Below are 5,301 nucleotides of genomic sequence, written 5' to 3'. Positions count from 1 at the left end.
TTGCACAGAGTTTTTAAATTAGAAGTTTGTGTAGAAATTCAAAGCCTAGACTGCTTGGGCTTGGTTCTCACCCTACTATAAATAAATGTGTACAGGTCTTTTACCACAAATGATAAAATATGTTTTTCTTCTGTGGATGTTGATGTGAATGTTCAATGGGTTGATGACATCTGTGATAATTGAAAATGCCATTTTCTTTTCTTTTTAATTGGTAACAGCAGGCCCTACCACACCCACACCTAGCGGTGAAGAACACAGCACACCTGGAGAACACATTTCTAGAATAACCAGTCCAGGAGAGTCAGGTAGGTCAAAATTTCATCATCTATGTCTATGATGGGGAAAGTATCACAGTGGGTTGTAGGAGATATGATGAATGTATACAAATATACAAGAGTGCCCTTGTGCCCACATTTGCTAATTTCCCATACAGGAATAGGTATATGGTGAAGCCCCGACTACCTAGTTAGTCGGGAATTGAGGGGGAGTAAGTGGGAACTTCAGGTCATGCATGAGAGCACAGCATAACCCTGAGTGTGAGCACAGCAGGACCCTGAGTGTGAGGAGGACTATATGTGTGTAAGCAAAGGAGGACCATGATTGTGATCCCAGCTGGACCGTGAGTGTGAGCACAACAGGACCTTGAGTGTGAGCAAAGCAGGACCATGAGTGTGTGCAAAGCAGGTCCTTGAGTGTGAACACTGTAGTACCATGACTGTCTACAGAGCAGAAGCATGAGTGTGAGTATAGCAGGACCATGCATATAAGCACAGCAAGACCTTGAGTATGAGCACCGCAGGACCATGCGTGTGAGCAAAGCAGGACCTTGAGTCTGAGTATACTAGCTTAGCACCATGAGTATTAACATAGCAGGCGTTGAGTGTGAATACAGCAAGACCTTGAGTGTGAGCACAGCAGGACCAGGAGTATAAAAATGACTGAAACGTTAGGTCCTGCTGCCCCCAAAAGCACAACATAGCATTCCCCTACTTGGATCCAGTCTAACTCTCTCCAAGAGGTAGAGTGGGAAATTAGAGTAAAGAAAGGTGGTCAGGGACAGCTTTAAAGGAACTAAGGCTTTGCATGAATGATGGAGTGCCCTGGAAATGGTTCTCTTCACTGTTAATTCAGTAAGCTCTTTTTATCCCACAGGGACAAGTACGACACCTACTGGAAGCACTGTTGGAAGCACATCAGAGAGGACAGGTGCAGAAGGGGAAGGTGGTAGGCAAGGAGGTGATTCCTTCAATGATAAACATTTTCTGGGGACCAGTCACATTGTTTCCATTGTGAGACCAAGTGTTACAGCGATAAAAATGATAAATTCATTTGTTGCATTCAGAGTGGTCTATGGAATGATAGTCCATTCATAAAAGTGTATAAATTCACAGAAGCTCAATCTAACTTTTTTTCCACTTGATCAACATAAGGCTCACCTGGGGCATCATCTGGATCAAGCCCTGGTACAGCAGGTGCCAGCACTCCTGGAGAAGTCAGCGCTGGAGCCACAAGTTCAGGTGGGACACAACAGCCTGGGGTGATGCTCCACCAGCTCCTGCCTATACCCTGCTGAATAGAGAGTTTCCTTGTCCTCCTGGGGTTTAGCTGACTGGTTTTGCAGTGCTGAAATGTGCTTTGGGGACCATACCTTTCCTTTTTCATTTCCTAAATCTCTAAAATATTTGCAGCAATCCAAGAAAAACAATCACACCCTCAGTTTGTTCTTGGTTCTAGGAACGATAAACACTTCTGGGGGCTCCAGCACTGTGAGTCCTGGAACATCTACTAGACCAGTCATAACCTCTGCTAAGAGCAGTCCAGGTAAATCACACACACACACACACACACNAGTTTGCTGAAGCTAGATCCTTGTATTTGACTCTTGGATGTGTTGTATAATAGTAAAGTGACCGTTTTTAGGACACTGAATTATATCTAATCAGCAGGAATAATATGATACAGGTGATTTTTGGCAATGGAATATGTATATTTGTCCAATGAATTTATAATAGTTATTTCCTCATCAATTAACATAGGAGTTACCACAAGAAAAACATCCACTGATGGGGAAGACAGCACACCCAAGGAACAAGCAACCAGAGCCACAAGCCCAGGAATCTCTGGTAATTCCAAATATGTACCCGAATAACTTGTAGGTGTCAAATTCTTCTGGTAGTTATTGTCATCCATGGTATTCTGCCATGCTGAAGAATTGAAAAGAATGTAAGAGACTGGGGTGAAGGAGTTCTATTGCTGATCTACAGCTGGCCTGTAACTGGGGGAGGGATGGATTAGATGCTGTCCAATCAGAGAAAACTGCATAGACACCCCGCAAATACTGGTGGGGGATTAACAAACTCAGAATCCTGCCTGCAGTATTTTGCAAGAATAATAGAGAGGTTTTAATTTTACAATCTTGGCTATAAGTTGAAACACAGAAAAATTTGAAGATATATACTGAAGAATCTCACAGAATTATGATATCGGTATTCCTTGATAGCTGGTCTGCATACTGCTAAAATCCTTAAGGTAACTTTCAAAATACTGCCAGGGTTGCAAACAAAATGGTCCAAATGTCTGGAGGGCTTTTTAAAGAAATGATTTTTAGCAAAGACAAATATTTTCTTCACAAAAAGAGAACATCCAGGGAAGCTGATGAATATACATGAATCTCTTGGCTAAATTTCCTGTGAACAAGAAATGGAGACATGAATATAAATCAATGAGAGCTACGTTAAGATAAGAGTGCAGGACATGTGTTTTACTGTATCATAGACCATGGTGCCTATTTATTATCCACTTTAAAAGTGGCCAGTGGGCAATCTTTTGGTGAAACAACTGAATTCTCACAGAATAAAGAGCGACTTCCTGAAGCTGACTCAGGAGTCGAGGATGCATTTTAGATGCCATGGCTTTTGTCAAAGGGAAAGTCACCGTCAAACAAGACATTTCTCAAGTCACGACAATTGACATTCATCTACAAATTTATGTGGCATGAAACACTCCCTCATAAAGAAATATCCATAGTGTAACTAAACCAGAATCTCCTGTAATCATTCATTTCCCATGCAACAAATGATTGGGGGATCAGGCCACTTATAGGAACCAAAGTCCACATAGACGTAAAATGGGAAATCTTTGTTATACTCTCAGGCTCTCCTGAGACTTCAGCTCCCATTTCTTCACTAGCTAGAAGTCTAGGCACAGCCACAGCACTGAGGCCCAGTGTCACAAGTCCTGGAAGCACACTAGGAAACTAAATTTTAGAGCAAAGAATCCTGGCCCTGTCCTATTCCTTACTTCAGGTAGTATAATCAGAACAGTATTGTTCCTAGTGCAGGATCAGACACATATGATCCTCCCCCAGTGTCATTGATTGGTCACATCTTTCTTGTTTTAAAAGTTGATGTCACATGTATAATTTTGCTATTGGAAGATCCAGCTGGTGGCCTGTTTAAGTTCTCATGGGCATTTTTAAAGATAGATGTTTTTTAATGTATCATATCAGAGAGAGGAAAAAGCAGGAAATGCATGAAATGCCCCTTTCCATAGAAGCTTACACAGCCTGTTCTCTGTTTCATTTCAACAATACTACTACACAACATAAAGACTGCTCAAAAGGTCCAAGTGTCAGAGACTATGAAAATTCCATAAAAAACAACAAGGACTCCATCAACAGCTATTAAAAATAAGGTTATCTGGGTCTGTGTTATTCCAAAATTGTATTTTAACATGTACTGTGACTTTTTAAATTTTTTCATTATTTAATCTCAATTCCTAATTTGTAATATAAAGGTATAAAGGCTATGTTCAAAGCACCTGTCTACTGCAGACTGGAATGTTTATAAACTATTGTTTTCTGCATATAGTTTGAGAATTAGAGGTTTGGGTAGAAAACATAGGCCTTCACTGTTTGAGTATGGGTTTGAGCACATTTTGACCAATGTGTACCAGAACTGTGCTTTTCTTTCCACATCTGATAAATTTAAGCAATAGTATTTTCTGTCTTGTATGTTAACTAGAATGGTCAATGGGTTTAATGTATTTAGCATAATTTTAAACGTCCCTTTTTAAAATTGGTGACAGTAGGTTCTACTGTACCCCCACCTAGTGGTGATGAAGGCAGAAAACCCTGGGAGCATAGCTCTGCAATTACCATTCCAACAGGGCTTGCACACCAGTGCACATAAAGAGTCAAGTATCACAGGAGGGCTCGAGAGAGCAAGCTTAAAACACACAGGGTTGCAATTATACTGACTATTAATAATATAACCAGAGAGATATGAGTTGACATGTTGACACTCCTATTGCCTACTTTTCAGGGCCAAAGTGAGAGTGAGAGTGACTGGGAACCTGAACATTATTCTTTTGGGGAGAGCAGGACCATGGGTGTGAACAGAACACTACCATTAGTGTGAGCACAGCAGGACTACAAGTGTGAAAATAGCACAACCATTAGGGTGAGCACAGCGGCACCACAAGTGGGAATAGGAAAGTAATGAAACATGATCAAGAACAATTTTGAATGAACTGATGGCAGGAAGTAACAATTTCCATTCGGAAAGGGCAGATATTGCATTTGCATAAGATACAAACACAAAATAATAAGCAGGACAGAAAGGAATTGTGGGAGCCGTATCAAGTGTATTATGGGCATGAGAATGGACAAGAACACTCAAGGCTGAATTTGAAGAAATCAAAAAGATTGCTTTTTCTCAAAGGAAAAACATTAACGGAATAAATTCATAATAAGATTGGTATTATTTAGGAGGATCTGGAATCTCACAATCCACTTATGTTTGTATGTGTATGTATATATCACTTCTATCAAAAAAGTAAACAGGCTCAATAGTCCTTTAATGAAAGCTTATAGCTTCAGTAAATCTCAGTGTAACGTTTTTCCACTTGATCAATCTAAGGCTCACCTGGGGCATCATCTGAATCAAGCCCTGGTACAGCAGGTGCCAGCACTCCTGGAGAAGTCAGCACTGGAGCCACAAGTTCAGGTGGGAAACAATAGGCCCAGATAATGATTCCAATAGCTTATGCCCAGTCCCTGTTGAATAGAGAGCCCCTTTGTTCTCCTGGGTTTAACTGAATGGTATCACAGTGCTGAGAAGAGCTGGTAGATCATAACTTTCCATTTTCATTTTCTGAATGTCTAAACTTTTCACAGTAAAACAAGAACAACAATCAGGTCCTTAACTCTCAATTTGTTCTTTGTTCTAGGTACCATAAATACTTCTGGGGTCTCCACCACTGTGAGTCCTGGAACATCCACTAGACCAGTCATGACCTCTG

The 5,301-nt window shown here is 40.8% G+C and overlaps 1 long non-coding RNA gene across 1 annotated transcript; it reads left to right on the top strand.

The window, feature by feature from the left end:
* The first annotated feature begins 220 nt into the window (after positions 1-220).
* Positions 221-1,525, top strand: LOC126492569 (uncharacterized). Its single transcript, XR_007589637.1, has 3 exons — positions 221-305; positions 1,153-1,206; positions 1,431-1,525. It is a non-coding gene; the product is annotated as an uncharacterized lncRNA (long non-coding RNA).
* The last annotated feature ends 3,776 nt before the right edge of the window (positions 1,526-5,301 follow it).

The sequence above is a fragment of the Alexandromys fortis genome, unplaced genomic scaffold (genome assembly GCF_014885135.2).
Source record: "Alexandromys fortis isolate MF-2015 unplaced genomic scaffold, M_Fortis_MF-2015_v1.1 scaffold_28, whole genome shotgun sequence".
NCBI classification, from domain to species: Eukaryota; Metazoa; Chordata; class Mammalia; order Rodentia; family Cricetidae; genus Alexandromys; species Alexandromys fortis.
This window is presented reverse-complemented; position numbering and strand designations above follow the sequence as displayed.